This window comes from Haliaeetus albicilla, chromosome 7, assembly GCF_947461875.1.
Source record: "Haliaeetus albicilla chromosome 7, bHalAlb1.1, whole genome shotgun sequence".
In the NCBI taxonomy this organism is placed as follows: Eukaryota; Metazoa; Chordata; class Aves; order Accipitriformes; family Accipitridae; genus Haliaeetus; species Haliaeetus albicilla.
The window spans coordinates 15,932,275-15,950,441 of record NC_091489.1 but is presented as its reverse complement, the minus strand read 5'-3'; the positions used below and the strand labels follow the sequence as shown (position 1 = coordinate 15,950,441).

At 42.7% G+C, this 18,167-nt stretch overlaps 1 protein-coding gene across 3 annotated transcripts in view; it reads left to right on the top strand.

Annotated features, from left to right (window-relative positions):
* Positions 1-3,329: 3,329 nt before the first annotated feature.
* Positions 3,330-18,167, top strand: part of IPCEF1 (interaction protein for cytohesin exchange factors 1) — an 88,174-nt gene continuing 73,336 nt past the window's right edge. For 2 of the 3 annotated variants that reach the window (XM_069787056.1, XM_069787055.1), the window contains exon 1: positions 3,330-3,548. The gene's annotated coding sequence lies outside the window, so the exon portion shown is untranslated. The remainder of the gene's footprint in view (positions 3,549-18,167) is intronic. The other variant, XM_069787058.1, reaches the window with a different exon arrangement.

Sequence of the window (18,167 nt, the reverse complement as noted above, 5' to 3'; positions counted from 1 at the left end):
TTTTGTTGTCCGAGATAGTTTTGGCCAGCATTTTCCAGTAAAAATAGCACTGCTGGCAAGACACTATTTCCAAGCTCTGGACTCACATAAGAATTCCTCTCTGCTTAGTAAACTGTTGGCTTGGACTCTGTGTTGAAGCTGTTTAGACCACCCTAAGCAGTCCTTGGCCCTTTAGCTCCAGCTGCATCAGCTTCTTATCACTGGAGAGGAAGAAAGGTCTGTTTTTTTTCCTCCTTGCTCTGAGTTTTGTAACTAGATTCACAGGTCCTGTTGGAGAGATGAGTGTGGACCTACCGCACAGGCCTCCTGCCCTTTCCTGCACACCCCTCTCCTGCTGCCTGTGCATTCGCTCGGGAGGACAGAGGGACAAGAAGACAAGGGGGAGCCCAGCAGCTAAACCAGCAGTCCCTCTCTTCTCTTCCTCCTGCTCAGGAGCTGAATGACAGGCCTCTGGTTCAGCTCTCAAAATACAAATTTAGAAAGTTTTTGGTTGCAGAAGACATGAGTAATTGTTCAGGTGGTTTAGTTTGTTTGTTTGTGGGTTTTTTTGTGGGGTGTGTGGGTTTTTGTGGGGGGGGATTGGCTTTTTTTGGTTTTTGGGTTTTTTTTTTAGAAGTAATAAACTCAAAGGCAGGAAGTACAAATGTTTAGGATCAAGTGCACCTAACTGTTTCCCGGTGGGAAGGCTTGCCTGGGATGGTGCCAATGTGGCTGGGCATTAACCCTTGAAGCAGCAGGCCACTGGTAAGCTCTGTGGCCCCCTCTCCTGCTGTCACTCGGGGGCTGCTCTGTGGCTTTTTTTCAGGGATGGGCTGGATTGTTGCTAAAGGTATCTGCACTGACATCTTCCTGCTGCCCTGTAGTCAAGTAGGGGATTTCCTTCCTCCCCCACTGTGGCTTTTTTGTGGGCTGGGAGCCAGGTGAGACTCACTCCCTGTTATCAGGGAGAGAGGGAGAGGCTGGTGTGGTATGCTGGGTCATAAACCTGGTCCACATTGGCTGTGTGGTGTCCTGTGGTGAATAACCTGCACTTGATTGCTGTGACTGTGGTCCCAATGAGCTGTAGGTCAGAACTAGCTTATGAGTATACTTGAATAGCAAATGAGTGTGGGACTAGAAAACTAAAAACCAGGATAAAAGGCTAATGTGATGAGATACACGAGTTATTCTTTGATTTGCAAAGCTTGTTTTCCTGTGGAAGTGTGGGAACAGGGGATGATGTGTCCCGCAGCACGGTGTTAACGCACAGATAATGTGAGGGAGCCATTATTTAAAAACCAAAAAAGGTTTGGCAGCGTATGAGCTCCTTGTATGGCATGAGCATGATTCACCGAGTGCTGCACAGAAAGGCCTTTATTAAAGCAAAGTGGGCAAGTAAGCTGGGGTTGTCTGGGAGAGACTGTGAAGTGAGGCACTGAGGCAGACACCCAGGGCTGCGCATGCATGGGTGACCCTGGCCACAAGAAATCCATTTGACTTGCTACTGACTGGAGTTTGCTGTTGTGCTTGGAATGGATGTGGTCTGTGTGGGGGGAATAAAGCCTCTAGGAGGAGACGGAAGAGGCTCAGCTTTCAGTATCATGACTTGTTTTCCCAGTGTTTGATGAAAGAGGGGGGAGTGTGATGGGAAGCTGTGAGGAGAAGTACTCCTGTTGCTATCAAGAAATGACAAGGAATGAAAAAGCCATCACCAGAAATTTCAAGTTCAGAAAACCTGAACCACCCCTGGTAACCAAAAAACATGACATCTCCCATAGCTCACTCCTGCAAATGTAGATTTTTTCGTCTAGTTTCTAATGAAGTATTTGACATGTTTTCAAAATGCAGAAGATTTCAGGTACCCTCTGGTCTCTCACAGTGCTTGCTGCTCATGTAGCTGGGTGTGACTGGAGACATCTTGGCAAGGGTGGGTGAGTCTGGCAGGGTTGAGTCAGGGCAGGAGCTGCAAGGTGAGATCTGCACCAGTCTGACTAGTTTGATACAAGCTCTTCTGGTAGGACATACATAACAAGTCTACATCTTAAAATGAAGTGGAAGTCAACTATAAAAGCACAGAAACAAAAGCCAATAGTGGAAGAAGAGATGCGTGATTCTCTGGTTGCTTTCCAGTGCTCTCACCTAACTTACACCCATAAGACAAAATCCCAGGTGGTGCCCTAATGGAAAGGGGCACACTAGGTGACCCCAAACGCTTCCTTCTGTTGATCAAAGCACCAGGCCAAGCAACGTTTCTGTTATTTTTCTCTAGGTCTCGAGCGACTTCCAGTGATGACCAGTCCATTCGATCTGTTGCCACCTTTTCCCTTTGCTTAAGCAAGGTGGCCTGTGGTGGCACGGGTGCTGCAGGTGTGCTTAGGCAACAGTTGTGTGTTCCTCTAGATGGCTCCAGTTTGGCTGCCCTTGCTGAGCACCTTGGGCATTTTCTGCATTGCCACACTTGTGCGCCTGCAGAAGGCAGAGTTGTGTTTGACGTGCCTGTGCTGCTACTCTAGGATAAATAAGCGTTTCTCCCGCTAAGGAAACGGGGCTTGTCTGGCAAGAGGTTCTGGCCAAGGCAGCACTAGGTCTGATTCTTCTTTTTACTCTTTGTGTCAAATCTATTTGGTTTATTAGAGCTGTTTCTGATTTATGGCTGCAGGGCTGAAATGAAAATAGGATCCTGTTGATGAAGAGGATTCAAGAGAACTTTTGAACATATGAGAAAAGGCCAAGGAAATTAAAGAAGTAAAACCAGGCACTAGTCCTTCATCTTTGAGCAGTGCTAAGCCGAAAAGACACCAAGTAAACGTGTGTGAGTTTTGCATTTGTGTGGTTTTTTCCCTCTCAGCCTACTGTCTGGAAACTTTTAGTATTTTTCTTCTGCAAGTTTCTAGACAATGAGAATATCTTGAACTTTCAAAATGTAGCTGCAGGTAACTTTGGCACATTTAAGATCAAGCTGCTGCTTATTGTGCTGCTCTATCTGGGAGAGCAGACTGTTTGCAACATCTGGCTTTTCTGTTCCTTTCCATCCCTCCCACTCTAAACCCAATGCACATCACATCAGGTGGCTTTCAAAATGATGAGCTCGTCACTAGATCCTCTTTTCACTGGTGCAACCTTTGAGAACAATATAAAATGGATTTTTAAAGGCTGGAGATACTGCAGTATATAAGCACAGGTAGATGTAATTATTAATAGGTTTGAGAACTGGAGCTCTTGTAAGGTAACATACACTGCTGCATTTTAGAGGAAAAGTTGTTCTTCAAACAGAAATTGTGTTGATATGCACTTGGACTCTTAATTACGCGTTTGATTCAGAAATGCACAAAGCACCATTTGTGTGCAATTTCAGTAAAGTTCACGTGGAAAAGCTGAATCATCCAAGCCATCTGAATGATGCACACTATTCGGTGGTTGTTTTCTTCAGCAGGCAGCTGGTGATCTCTCTTCCTGTATTCGGGGCGGGGGAAGAAAAGGAAGACAGGAAGGAGTCTCCGTGGGGGGGGAGCCCTCTTGGTTCATATGTGCAAACTTTATGATTTTCCTGAGAGATCTCTAGATTTGTGGTAAGTTAAAACTATATTCAGAAGATTGAAGAGGCAAAATATATATTACAACTAGGTTATAAAGTGTTTTTATTTTAAAGTAATAATGCTTTATACACTTTTCAGGCATGATTTGCTTAGTATAAGTTATGTTTCATGCAGTGCTTCATGGGGAGGACATGGGAGTTGTGCTAGGGCTGAGGATCCTTGACTGGGTGGCTCCTGTGTCTCCTGCTCCCCTCTTGAAATCTGGAGGTGAACTGAGATTTGGTGCCTCTCAGCCACCAGCCAGAAAATGGTAATTTGACTTACCTCTTATGCTGCCCATGTTGTAAACTTAAAACTTAATTTACATGTCTACCTACCTAAGCTCAACGGTAATGAGGGGCTGTTTAATGCTAGAAAATCTCCCAGCTAAGGAGTGGGACACCCAGGTGATAGGGTTGGGGTGGAGCAGTAGTTTTGCAGACAACCCCCATGCACTCCCTGCAGCTACATCTTTAGTTTTCCACATATAGGATGTATCTAGTTTTCTGTGGGGTATTTTGTTTACATTGACACTGGCAAACAAGTTAACTGGTTTTTATGCTCTATCCCTTTATTACAGTCTGTCTTATCTATTTAGATTGTAGGGTTTTTTTGTAGCAAGCCATTTCTTACAGTTGTAACTTCCTGAGTGTGCTGGGTCAGTGATTTAATTGGGCTCTAGGCACTTTTGTACTAAATAGTAATAATACAGTTCAAAAGGCCTGAAGAGCAGCAGCATGGAAAAAACAACACAAAGAAGCTTTGCTCAGAGATCTTCTTGTTGGCTTGATTCTCCACCCCCTCCCCCCCGCGCCAAGCTGAAGAGGGACACAGCCAGCAGACATTCAAATCCTCTTCTGAGTCTATATCAAACTCTGTGACTGTGTCAGTATGAATAATAACCTGCCTGGGAAATGATGGTAAATTGCTTGTATTTCTAACCAACACAGAACAGAAAAAAGGGTCGGGGCTCTTGTTCTCAGCAGGGTCTTTGAGAGAGTCTTTCATTGACTGTGCTAGGGGGGTACGTCCATTCCTTTTGGTGACTGTCATTTTAGGGCTGGCAGTGCCTGTCACACAACCTGAAGTACTCAGCACAGCAGGTAGTTCTAATGGGGAGACAACAGCCCCCTTATAGGGCTCTTTGTTTAGAAAACATTGGCCTTTGAGGAAATATTACATAAAATTATGTTGCATAGTCTTAAGAAGAGGTGACTGAATTGGTGTCATAAGAACAAACATGATAAAGATTTATGTAAGAAATTTATAGGACAGATTTTTATGGGACAAGAGACAATAGGCTTAAATTACAGCATGGAGCCTGAAGTTGGTAGAAAAACCTAATGTCAAGGAGAGTTAAGCACTGGTTTAGGCTGCTGAAGGAAGCTGTGGGACCTCCATTATTTGATGTCTTTAAGCACAGGTTAGGCAGCCTCTGTCAGGAATAGCCCAAGTATAATTGATCCTGCTGGGAGGGACAGACTTAATGATCTCCTGATGTCTCTTTCCAACCTTATGAATCTGCAGAGATGTGAGTAGGCTGTATATAATTGCATCCTGGTAGAGTTCATCAAGCGCTTTCAGGTCATTCTGGATAACAGCCACCATATGCATTTTAAATCACTATAACCATAGTGAAGTTTTGAGGTTTAAAGGAGCCTGAAGCAATTGAATGAATGCATGAGAAGATTCAGTTAGTGGCACCATACCGGAAAAAAGGACAGGGAGCAGTAACATACAAAATCAGTACTTTTGCAGTTTTGTAGTTATCTAAAATAAAGTCGTCATCTTCTGCAATTATCATTGTCATTCCTTCAGTCAAGGCACTTGCAGAACATTGGAAAAACATAGCTATTTATTTTAAAGAACTATGTATTTTTTTTCCCCCTTAACAAAAGGAAAGTGTTAGGGATGGCACTATACTTCTGAGCTTTCAAGGGAAAGCATACTGATAGCTCTAAAAGATATTTTAGTCTTTGAAAATCAAATCAACAGATCTACAAAATCTACTCTTTTATATTGCTTCCTTTGATATGATAGAGTTGAAAGACCTCCCCCCCTCCCCACCCTGTTCCTATTGTAATCCTTAATTTTAAAAAAAGAAAACAAATTGCGGGCAGGCAGGGGAGCTCAGTGCTTATGGAAGTAGCTTGTTTCTGTATACAAGTTCCTTGTTAAAACAAGCTGTGAAGCAAAAAAGTACCTACCCTCATCTTCTTTCAACCAATGGGTGGCCCAGGGATAAGAGCTTTGTGGGGAGACACAGTGATGACGTTACACTGAGAAATTAATTTCCCACACAGTGCAAGTCGTCAGTGGTCAGAGTCTCCAGAAAGCAGCACCAGATGCCCTGAATATTTTGGCATGCAAGTCTGTAGAAAGCTCCAAAGAGGAGGAAGTGAAAGAATGGTGGCAATTCTCTTGCAAGAAATTTTAGAGATGTGGGACTTCATTTGCACAAAAGTATGACACCTTTTTCAGCAAAAAGCATGGTGGGAAGTGGGATAGACTGTGTCTTTTGTACCACTCAAAGGACTGAGCCATCTGCTTTTCCATGTCATCACTGAACACTCTCTGGTCTGCTGTCTTACCTCTTCTACGGACTATTCATTCTTTCCATAAGTAACACATACGCTTCTTCAGCCTGTCACTATTACCCTCACTGTGATTCAATGCACATGTAAAGTCAGTAGTTATTTTAGAAAGCAATAGCTGAGTCTGTGCATCAGATTCCAGGATATATTCTTGGGCAAGTTTTCAGATAATCCATTTATATGCAATTAAAGTGCTTTGAAGCTATAAAGTGTCATGTTACTGATAAATACTGATTAGTCATGCAAATAAATGGAGATATTTTAATTAGGGCAATTTCAACATGACTCGTACTATGGAAGAGAGCCTATATAAACATATCAAATAGGTAATTTATTAGTGGGAACAACCTGTAAGTGTTGTGTTTTTTGGGGAGGGGGGAATAATATACATAGCAAAGTAGCAATGCAAAAGAATAACAATCTGATAAGCTAAAAAACAATAACTAATAACCTCTGTTTTTCAAAGTATGCAGAAAGCTACAAATGAGATATTTGTGTCTCCATCTCTGCTTGAGCCACAGTGCAACTCCCAGTAGGTTGGGGATGCTTGGATAGGTACTGCCTAAAATGTGGCAGCTTTGCCAGCTGGTTGCTGTTTGAGTCTACCTACATGTCCTATGGTGCTATAGCAGTTTTGTTCTAGGATTTACCACCACTTTTCTGCCAAGACCCTTCTTTCTTGCGAAGTATTTTTTTGGGGTCATCTGCTAGCATCCTGACTGGGAGTAACAGCAAGTGGCTGGAGCATCTGCCACGAGGCTTTCTGGTATTACACAGAAGATGTGCATCAAGTGTTGCTAGGTCATTTTATATCTACTTCGTAGTCGCTTTTGCATGTATGTACAATTACACGTAAGGTGAATAGAAATGGAGGGCCAGGATCAAGGTATTGTGTTTTGCTATACATGTTCAGGAAGGCTTTGGAAAGTTAGAGTCAGATCTTTCACATTCTTGAACGTGGTTGCACCCTCTGCTTTTGCTTCCCTTGGAAAGCACGATCAGGTACCTCTGTGATGAGGAATGGTGCAGAATATCAGACTATTGTTATTGATATGTGTGTGTTTATCACCTTTGACAGTATATCTGGGCAGTGTAAGTGATGAATGTTTGATGGACTATGGGAATACATTCATGAAACTATTCCTTGTCTTTTTGTTTTTAGTGTTAGGACTTTATAGTGGAGTGAGCCAGAGTTCAATTAACCTCCAATTAAAAATCAGGAGAAGCAACAGTTTACCCCATGGTAAACACCATGTAGTGCCTCAATTTACCATCTGCCAGTTAGTCACAACACCCGCAGTCTGTTTAATTTATGAATAAAAAGTAAAGGCTTTAAGTGAATCTTCCAGTCTGGCTTCCTAGTTTCAGTGTAATTTGCCTGAGCTTTATGAGTGCTTTTTCATGTGTCTATGTCTGTGGGTACATGTATATATACCCATGTAATTTTGAATCCTGCCTGAATTTAAACTACTCTTATATAATGTTTATCAGAGGTGGAATGGCAGGACTTGTCAGCTCTGTCTTTCAGAGTCACTCTTTCACCTTTGCTGCAATCCTTTCCAAAGAGCCTAGACTTACAAACTACAGTCAAGGCACAGGGGTCTGCCAGTTGCCACATTTCACTGTCCCTACAGCAAGTCCCCTTACCTAGAAAAGGGGTAAAACCAGGCTCAAGTGAAAGCTTTAATGATGCAGTTCATGTGCAACTTTATGCCTGTACGAGAGGTATATTTCTCTTGCTTTCGTTTTTTTTTCTTTAAACTGAGAATATACAATAAATTTTCACAATCATCGAGGTTGTGATGCCTACTGAGTAGGTATTTAAATTTTTTTGTGGTTGTCTACACAAAGTTCAGTGCAAAACATCTTGCTAATCATTGCTCTTCTCTTTCTAGTATAAGAGTTATACTCTAAGTGCAGCTGTGTCTGTCTGCCTTTAAAAAGAGGTCAAACTGACATTTAGAGTTGTGCTTTGAAAAAACTGCTGTGACTTCATGACCTTTCCAAAACTGGTGTTCTCTGCCTTTTAAATAGGGACTTTCACTTGAAGGAATTTACAACAGATTTTCCTCTCAATCCTTCACACTTAGATCCTGGCTTCATTCCAGATTGTAGAAACTAGATTTGTAATTGCCTTATTTACAAGGCAAGGTTTCTCCCCCTCCTTGTTTGCTTAACTTGACAGGTTGTAGATTATCAGGCGCCACGTAACCTTTTTAAAAAAATGTTTTATTTCAATTCCTTTTGTTTTAAAGATGCATTTATTTTCTCGAGAAACCCCCATCAGAATGAACAGAAAAAGTGGATTATTCTGGATTAAATTTGTAATACCAGAGACTGCATCAAATTGTGGGTTTGCCAGAAGGGGAGAAACCAGATTAAAGTTGTGCTCAGTTTTATTAGCAGAGACTTTAACTTAAAATTCCTGTTTTAGTTTTCCTGTGAATTTGAAGATTTGGATAAAATTTGGATAAAACAGTGGTCTAAATTTCCCTTCCCAGTTTAAAACAAGACTCAAACATGGTAAATGTTTCAGGGAACAAAACACCCCAAATGGCTTCTGGCTTGAGACTGGATTATTTATTTATTTTTACCTTCAGTCTCTGCCTCTTTGATATCTGACTGGCGCTAGGAGCCTGTAGCACAGCTGGGAGGGACACACAGCCAGCACAGGGACACTTGTCAAGAAGACTTGTGCATTCAGGACATGCTTAAGCCTTTCTCTCCCAAACATGCCATCATGTGCCTTTCTGCCTCCTTGCTGCCCGAAACGGTTCCTCATCAGTACCTTCCTCTTCCCAATCACCCTACCAGCAGGTCCTGGGTCCAGCATTTTCTTTAGGAAGAGATACTTGATGGGTGAGAGACGGTGTAGTTCAGAGTTTGTTTTGGGACCGACGGGCTATAAGAAAGCTCCCAAGTGAGCTGGTTGTCCTCCCCATATCTGTGGTTCTCTACTGGACTCCTCCTAGTGCAGGAAAGGGCTGCAGCAGTGCCGGGTCCTGCTCACGAGGGTGGAGGAGGAATGGTGCCTCCTCTTTGCCGTGGTAGGGACTGGACCACGGCTGGAGGAGTTGGGGTGTCTGTCTGATTATCCTGCTGTGCCAGGAGCACTGGGTGTTGCTGAAGACCCCTGAGGAGGACTATAGATTACAGCAAGGAAGAAGATACCCCACACCAAAGCACGTTTGATGTTTGCAGAGTCTATCCACACAGCACCATCATTGTGCAAGATGAAGGCAGGCACAGTGGTACCTCTGAGGACGGCACCAAGTGACTTCCCAGCGTTGGCACCCTGAGGCGTTTGTGCCTGTGGCCTTAGTCAGGAGGTCTGTTTGAGAAAGGTCTTTCTCTTGGATGCAATATTCTTTGGTGCTGGAGCCTCCTCACCCTGCCCCCTTCCCAGAGCATATGAGTCCATTAGAGGTACAGCTGGAGAGATCTGGTGGTTTTCTGCAAACTGCAGCAGCATCTTGTGTTGGTAACCCTGGCAGACCGTACATCAGTCTCTGCTGGTTTTGGCCAAGGTGGGAACTTCTGTGTGAATGTGCAGACACTGACTATTGAAATGTGTATTATTTATCCAGCATATTCTCATATCACTTTCTCCAGACTTATTTCAAATAGATCCATGCAAAGGGCCAGCCCTCATCTGGAATTTCTGAAAATGTTTTGTTGCTGTATTATTTAACATTTTTTTCTAATATCACTGTGAGCAGATGGCGCTTGCAGTCAGACTGGTTGGGCAGTCAGGCTTTTTTCTGTATGACTCTGCTGTAGGAGAGCACAACAGTAAATATCCAGCTAGCTGGGCTACTGAGGAGTTGTCAGTGGTGACTAGCGCTGGTTGGATTTTCTGGTCTGCTCGGCCCTCTCTTTTGTTTTATCTCAAATAGCTTGTGAAAAGATTCTGAATCCTACAAATTGACTTGTTTGTAACAGTGTGACAAGCAGGTCATGTTTAACAGCCTGGTGTACAAGTCCTTCAGAAACTGTTTGCTTCCATGGTTTCCTATTTGTTATTTGTGGCATTTGACTGCCTGGCTGAGCTGTGTGGGTTTCTCTCTGCTCCCTGACAAACTTTTGCAGTGGGAGAAAGATGATTTATTGTCCTCTGTGGATGAATACGGGTATTCATACAAAGCACTGACTGTCCAGTCAGGCACATAAATAAAAATCCATTCAAGAGAATGATGATGAAAAAAGAACACACATAAGTCGAATGGATCATCTTCTGTAAATCCAGATAATAGTGAAGTCTGTAGAATCTACTTAATTTAGGCCCTGGTCCTGCAAGCATTTATCAGCATGTGAATACATTTATGTAGCACTGTTGACTTAGAGGACTGCTTGAGTTTATAAGATTAGTCCAAAGGCTATGAAATACCCAGAGTCCTTTTGTTAAATCTCATCTATTTTAATGTGTTACCATCTTCAGGCTGTGGTCATATGTATTTTGTATTTCATAGGCAGGGGAAAGCTACCCCAGAGGTGAATAGCTGTTAATTGGGAACTTGCAAGTTGTGAGCCCAGGTCCCAGGGCTGCTACAGCCTGCCTGCCATCTTGCATCTAGGCAGTAGGAAAAGGGAAGTCATGGTAGAGAAAGTAATGCTTAACTCTCATATTACAAAGTCTTATAAGAGTGAATATTTTCAAAACTGTGAGGCAATCAAGAACTAGCCATGGCTCTTTATATTTCCTATTTGGGGTCAACGGGGTGACTGACATTTGATAATGCATGTAGCTTATTGCAAGGTTCATGTGTGAGACTTCTTATAAATGCCTTCAGGCTTGCCGTTAGGAATAAAACTGAGAATGACTTGTTTGGCCTCATCCACAAGCTAAAACAACCAAAGAAAAAGGGCTTTGAAACTAAATGACTGTTTAAAACTGCTCTGGTAGACAAGATTGAATTTGTTATAATTTTTTTTTGAAGAAAAGAGATTTAAAGTATGTATATGTTAAATACCATGGCAATGAACATTGGTAATCATTTATAACTATACTTCTTTTTGATACATTGGAAGACTTGTAAGCTGTGGTCTCTCAGTAGATATTGAGCAGGAGAATGATGCTCATTCTTGCATCATCATTGTTGTTGAACTGACTGAAATGTGAAAGCCCAGATGTCTTTTTGGGGGATAGTCTCATGCTTTATCATGTACATGTGTACTGTCAGAATTCACATTTGAATTGATTCCATGCCAGTGAAAAATAATGTGTAGCCAAGTTGTAATGGGAACCTGGATACAATGAATAACAAGAGAAGAACTTGAAGGGAAAGAATGAGAACAGGAAGTCTAATCTTCAGCTTTTCTATATATAGAAAACACCTCAAGGGTAAGCACATACTGTTTTGTATAAATACATTTAAAATGTGTTTTGTAGGCACATATTTTCAATGTGTTGTCATGATCGGAAACACATGTAGACTCTGAAAAATTATGTGAAGCATGCAGAACCCTTGCTCATGCACGTAAGTAAAAGCTATGCACAGTGTATACGTGTGTAAATATTTAGCTGGAGGAACAGCCACATGAGAACTACTTCAGAACCATCCCCAAGTCAGGAAGCCACAAATTATAGGTCTGAAATTTACCACACTGGCACGTCTACATAAATAAAACCAACTGGAAAGATAGGCGGGAGGAAAAATGCATTTACAAATAGTATTAGATTAGAGAAGAAGAAAAACACTAAACCCTTTTTTTGGCTCTAATCAGAAGGCAGGAGGATTATTACAGGCAGGAGTTTGCAGGCTTCAGCTAAACAACTTCCCGGCTCTGAGTTCGAGTCTTGATTTTTATTTACGTGTATGCATACATTTACACATAATCATTATTTTGGTAGAGGCCAAGAGGGGGCATGGTTGGATTTGATTTTTCCCTTTCCAGGAATGTTGCCATCATCTTACTCCCTCTTTATCTTTGCCAAGTCTTTGAGACAGGGTGATGTCATCTTCTTTATCTACCTAATATCTACCATGATGAGGCCTTGATCCTGACCAAGGGTGTTGGCTGTTTCACGAATGTTGACTTGGGAAGCAGCCATAGGAAACCTGAATTTCTTTTGCAGACAGCAACGCTTCAGTTAGAGTAAATACAACTGATACTTGTAAAACCACCGAGATAACTGCTGGTTGTCACAAGACCTTATACAGGCATTAGTATGTCAGTCCTCCCACCCTTGGCCTACGCCAGAGCAAGCTCTCAGAGCTTCTCTCTCTGCTCGGTTGTCACACTTGCAACTTAAACTCGGCTGCAGCTGGGCTGCTGGAGGCTTGGAAAAAGTAGCTGCCCAGAACGATCTGTCGCTTCTCGGACCCAGGTGTTCCTGGAGCTGGAGTAAGGACAGCAGGTAAAATACATTCCTTTGAAGTGAAGAGTAGAAAAAGGGGATGTCACTAGGTCTGAAGAAAGCAAGCAAAGCAACTGTGTATGTTTGTCTGGAGCTGTCTTTTCCTTCTGTCTCTCTGAAGAGAATCACTGAGCAGAGGTGTAATTGTCTCTGATGTGGAGCATCCCCGCGTGGTAGAGAAAGTTTGGTGCTCGTCTCATCTCCTGGTGAGGTCTGGGAGGCCGGTAGCATGACTGGCGAGAATGTAGCAAGGACCACTGCTCTTCCTCATGCAGACTTCTTGGGGCTTTGTCCATGTCCTCTTCTTCACTGGCTTGGAGGATGTGAGGGAAGAGGAGGAGAAGGGATAGCATTATGTAAGTTGGGGAAAATCACTTATTATCTAGCAATGTCTGAAACTTTTAAATAGAGGGGGTAAAAGCAAGTGTTTTCTTGAGACCACATCGTGAAAGTAGAATTGAGCATACAGGTTCAGCTCCATCACCTGGCTTCTCTGGAAAGGAAATATGAGTTTATCCTGTAAGTGCCTGCAAGCTGGAGGCTTGGTGTCGGGAACTCTTGCTGCAAGAGAAGAATTGCTATGTTTAGCAAGTTCAGTTCTATCCTTAGGCTCTGCTGTTGGAGATCATAAGCGGACGCTGTATATAACCCTAAGGAAAATGACTCAAGAATGTGTCAGCATTAATGTTATGTGGCAGCTCCTGGGAACTGGAGTGCTGGTAGCACCTGGACCAGAGGTGTTTCTGTGAGAGGGTACCTCCGGTTCTCACACGGAGAACTGACTTCTATGTCATTGTAGCTATGGTATTGTCACCAGCTTTATTAATTTAAAATCGTGACTGGTCAGCAATTAGTAGTGTTTGTGTGTTTTTAGTTCCTCTGGTTAAAAGGCTAACTGCTGCTATTAATAAGGTAGATTGATCTTGACTGGCATCTAATAACAAATACTTGTTTTGGGTGGTACGTGGGGACTGCAGTCCCCACAGCTGGGGAGCCAAAGTTCCCTATAGCATTTAGTGGACTTTTGTCTGCTCTTCACGACGGTTCCATCTGCAGGAGAGAACTGCTGTCGCTTTCCTTGGATGATTTGGGGAACTGAGATGGAGGTAAGCCAAGTTTGCTCAGCACTGCAAAAAAAAATGGGGGAATGGAAAGCCCTTGAATTGTAAATTAGTGCTCTTCTACAGCTTGACTATCTTCCCTGCTGTCAATCTCTTAACATTTCAGTGGCTGTGGATCATTCAATAGTGCATGGTGGTTGTCACTACCAGTTATTCAGTTCTTGAAATTACCTCTGCTTGATGGGGTTCCTGTGTCTGCAGAGAATTCATCTGAACTGTATTTAATGAAGAACACGAAAAACTTAAGTGTGCAAACTAGCACTGAGAAAAACCTCTGGTTGGATATTTCTCTGTCCAGAATGAATTTTGATTTTCTGTTAAGACTTTTAGTCACCACTTTGATCTGTTTGGAGTGATTCCACTTTCTTTTTGCGGTAACACAAGTGGTCAGGGTCTAAATCTGATTTCTGTTTAATTTTCCCGGGCTAGAATGCACACAGTTGTCCTTACTGGAGAAGGGGGAAGGAAATGGTTTGAGCTGTGGTATGGAAAAGTTGTGTAAAGAGAGGCTCAAGGTTTGTGGCTTGTGATGTTTCCACTGCCCGCTCTGTTGTGCACATATAGAGCGTGGTCTCTTCGGGGATAAGATACGTGTACTGCTGTCACCTTCTGCAACAGAAGGCTGAGTAGACAGCTGCAGGAGGGAGAGTCTCTGCTGGGTTGTAAACATTGGAACAAAGCTGTTAACTTCTCCAGATTTTGGTAGAGTTGGATTTATATGTGGCACTTCTTTCAAAATATCTTCCTATGTTTTCCCCAAAGCTTTTTAGCTGAATGTAATGCTCCTTTTGGATTTCCCTATATGTGATAGAGCAGGATTGGGAAAGGACACTTAAATATTTAATCTGACTACCGTTCATGGTATTAAAAATAGTTTATAACTAGTGATTTCTTGAATACCTTGTATAACTGTAATGCTGTTCCGGCATAACCAGCTTCTGCTGTGCTTTGGTTAGCTAGAGCTGATTGAGTCATGCACAGAAACTAGATGTCTTATTAGACTCTCCTCTCATCTCGGAGCATAAGAGGTCCAAGGGAGCGTCCCACTGAAACCTGAGCTCTCCACAGGGCAAGCCCTGCGTGCAAGCGTAGGTCCCTGCTTACCTCTCTGCTGGAGGAGGTCACTCCACCAGCTGTCACGTTCTGCTCTTTAAACCAGCACTTCATCCAGCTGTAACACAGTGGCTGGACCGGGAAGTGTCCTGCTGATATAAATCTTCCATGGTTCAATGAGTAGTTAATAGTTAAACACTCTATGGCTGGTACAGGCTGGGTCATATGCTGGTTCAAATTTTTTATGTGGGGTTAGGTTATAGAGAAATCTTGAACTGCTGCAGTTGAGTGTTTCTGGCAGACAGCCTAGGTGATGGGATAGAAAGGCTTTTATAAATACCCTGCTGTACAAATGTATGCTTAATGTGTGCACGCATATGTAGTATTTATTAAACAAGTAGCTTTGCATAGCAGGAGAGGTGAGCAGCTGCTCTGCATATGACTGGGGCATGGTGCTGCTTCCCAGCAGAGCCTGGCCCCTGTCCTCTCCTGCCAGGTGTCACCAGCCCCTGTCCTCTCCTGCCAGGTGTCACCAGCCCCAGAGCACAGCAGCAGCACCCTGCTGCCTACTGCAGCCAGCCTGGCTCCCTGCGGCTCTGCTGGCGCTGCGGGGGGAGCAGTGCCCCAAGCCCTGGCTTTGGGGCAAAATTGTTGTTTTTATTAATATTGTTAATCTTCCAACTCGGGATTTCTGAGACAGCGAACATCAGCACTTAATCTGTAGGGATTTTCCTTCTGAGGATGGACAAATGCTCTCAGTTATAGAGATTGTTTAGTAGGAAGCGCTTATCAGCAGGAAGAAAACATCCTAGGTAAAATTTTAATTCCAGATGTCAGTGGTTAGGGGGAATGCCAAAGAAAGCATTGCATCTCTTATCTGCCTTAGGTTAAACAAGTTGTAGGAACTACAGCGACTTCAAATTCAGCATCAATCTGGTAGTTAAGAAACCAAATAAAGTCACTTTAAAAAGTGGACCTAAATGATATGAGAACATATATTCAGAGAAAAAGAAGAGGGGCAGCTAAAAGGATAAGCTGTTTGAAATGGCATCTGTTTAAACTGACTAAAAAGACTATTTAAACGTGCCATTATTAGAAACCAAGAGTAAATGTTTATCATCTGTCAAGGAAGATTAAAAAGTACTGATAACAAGATGGAAAAAGATAGCATGTGTAAACAGCAAATTACAAGAGTCTACTAGAAATAAAAAGATGTTTTTCAAAAAAATGGAAGTCGTATGCAATAAAGTGAAATGGAAAAGACAGTAAGTTCTGGTAAATGAAGTTGTTAGTCTTTTTGGTTTGATTGCTAAAGTAATAAAAAATGAATGGGGGAGGGAGACACACCAAAATCCTTTCGGATCATTAGAAACAGAAACCAGAGAAAGATCTTGATGCTGTTTGAGTTGTAAAAGAGGTGGGAAAAGATGACAAGACCATAAGAAACAGTGTTAAATGAGCCTTTGTACTAAATGTTTCTAGAGGAGAGCCTTCTTCTGTGGAAGGAATCTAAGGAACTGTCTCAAACTGAACTACTACAAGAATATCTTTTAAAACAAATAAGTAAAAAAGGCTGACAGATCATCAGGGATTGGCAGTGTTCATGGAGAAGTCTAAAGCAAATGGGAAAAGGAAATGCTAAATTATATACTATGGCATGTAATTTATTAGCTGAATTAGTTACAGGGTACCAAAGGAGTAGAAAGTGGCAAATTAATAACCAGTTGGATTCACACATATCAAGGGAGACTAATGCTAACTGTGTTTTTTGGGGGTAAAGACGACATTCTTCACAAACCCAGAGTTCTTTGGATTTGTGAGCCAACCTGAACTGAAGTTGTGTCCAGTTGATAAAGGATGTGGTGCTGTAGGTGGGTTAATTCAGATCAGGAGTGCACTTCTGAAGCAAATCTGGTTATCCCCACTTACCTTGCTGTGGTTCACATGGTAGCCTAATCTTGCATTATACAAAATGAGTATCCTTTGAGTAAAATTAAACCAGATGTGCCCAGGAGTGCACTGCTAATCAGTCCATGAGACTAGACTACGAATACTCATTTGCAATAGGTGCGTGCATGTCAGATCCTTGGGACCACCTATTTTGCTCTACAAATTTGCTGCTGTTGGCCTACAGCACTACGTGCCCATGTGTGTATCAGTGCAGTGGACTTGGATTTTCAGAAATCTTCTGGCAGGGCTATTGCCAAAAGCTTGTGACATCTAGGCAGCTACAGGTCTTTTGTGGGTTAACAGCTAATTAAAAGATGGGAAGTGAAGGTCAGAAACAAGGTACAGAAAAGGGGAACTAGAGTTTCAGTATATTGGGGCTCCTCAGCTTGAAAAAAAGAGGATTGGGAGGTCATGTGATAAAGGTCTGCCAGTTATGACTGGCACAGGGATGGTTACAGGGTAGCACTGAATATCCACTTTTTCACAAGAAAACCAATATGCACCATTTATTTAAAAAACAAACAAACAAACCCCCCAAACCCAACCAAACAAAAAAACAATAAACCTGACAGTAAATTTAAGTAAAAAGGAAGTACTTTTTCACATACCACACAATTAGATCGTGGTAGTTAGTGTGGATTTTGTTTTGCTGAATATATAAACGGGTTCAAAAAGCAAGGAGAAAAGTTTATGGAAGGAGAGGCTGTTGAGAGCTGTTGCATACAATGAAGCTGTGTAAATCTTCCTTCAGGATGTGCCCAGACCGTGGATTGGCAGAAGTTCCCATGGAGGCCTCACTTGACATTGTCTCTGTTCATGTGCTCTCTATTTTGGTAGCTGTTGTTGGCCACTGTCAGAGGTCGGGTTTGGGATTACCTTTACTTTGACCCAGTTCACAGCACTGAATAAATATACCACTTTTATTTCCTCTCAAAATCTGGCATGTAAGGAATTCAGAAAAAATAATAATCCATGAGATCAGTTTTCTTCAGCTTTCACAGGTGCTTGATCTCTGCATCCCCTTGGGACACCCAGATTATCCATACTTCTTTTTATACAGCAGCCTTGGGTCAAGCTCTCTAGAAAGTGCTGGCGATGAAATCTGCACATGTGTGTTCTTCTCGAACAACATTGCATTGCCTTGCAATGGCCAAGGAAGCTTGTTTTAATTCTGGGGATCCTGCCAGTGCTGTGAAGACTTACACAGGGCCTCTCAGCCTTGTGCATGACCTGTAACCTCACTTGCAGAGTCTTGCTGTAGTATCCAGCTGTGGGAAGCGCCTTGCTCATACTGTCTCTGTGTCAGCCTCTGGAGTGACATTGCCCTGGGCATTTGGGCAGCAGCTCAGTGGTAGTAGGGAGGTGGCTGGTGGAGCACGGGGCAGGCGGAGAAGTGCTTTGCCAAGGTCTAAGATGAGCAAGAACGCCCAAAGGATACCTTGGTAGTTTCTAACTGTGGGGAGCACCAGGGATGTTACAGCTGTGGTTACAACTGTTGTAGCAGGCTATACCACAGGAAGGGAACTAGTTTAATGTG